Genomic DNA, 644 nt, shown 5'->3' on the forward strand with positions numbered 1-644 from the left:
CTAATCTTGCCACAAAAACAACTTTAACTGAGCGTGTTATTCTCCCGAGCAGTTGGTATGGAATTTTGAGTGGGTACTCCATGTCAACTGGCCACACTTATGCAGTCAAGTTGAACCCACTGCAGCTTTAAATGATCATCTAAATCCTCGCTTGACTGACGAATTCCTCCTCAGACTTTTAGATCACGTAAGAAAGGTAATGCAATGATTATAGGTGCGGAAGAGAAAAAAGGCTTTTCATCTTTGGAAAAAAAATTATTCTAGCCCTACATTTTAATAGCTAGCAGTAGCCAAAAGTAGCCTCTGGCCAAAAGGAATACACTACAAATAGAGTAGATATTTTCATTTTATCATAATTGTTAATTAGAACATAACAGTAACCGCAGTAAGCCCAGTTACTGTACTGATTATTGTCTGTTGAAATAAGGTTACTCCCTTTGCTGAAGCGTTTCATATAAGCAGTTTTAATTTCAAGTCGCCTGAGAAGCATCTTACCACATGTGGTATATTTTTTGTATTAACAAAACAAAAACTATTGATCTTGGATGTTGGAATCTGTGATTGCAATATATCTGCCAAACTTATTGGTAACATGTACCTTTATATAAGTGCACGTCTAGAACTCAGACACAAAACGGCTACAC

Source organism: Penaeus monodon, chromosome 32, assembly GCF_015228065.2.
Source record: "Penaeus monodon isolate SGIC_2016 chromosome 32, NSTDA_Pmon_1, whole genome shotgun sequence".
Taxonomy (NCBI): Eukaryota; Metazoa; Arthropoda; class Malacostraca; order Decapoda; family Penaeidae; genus Penaeus; species Penaeus monodon.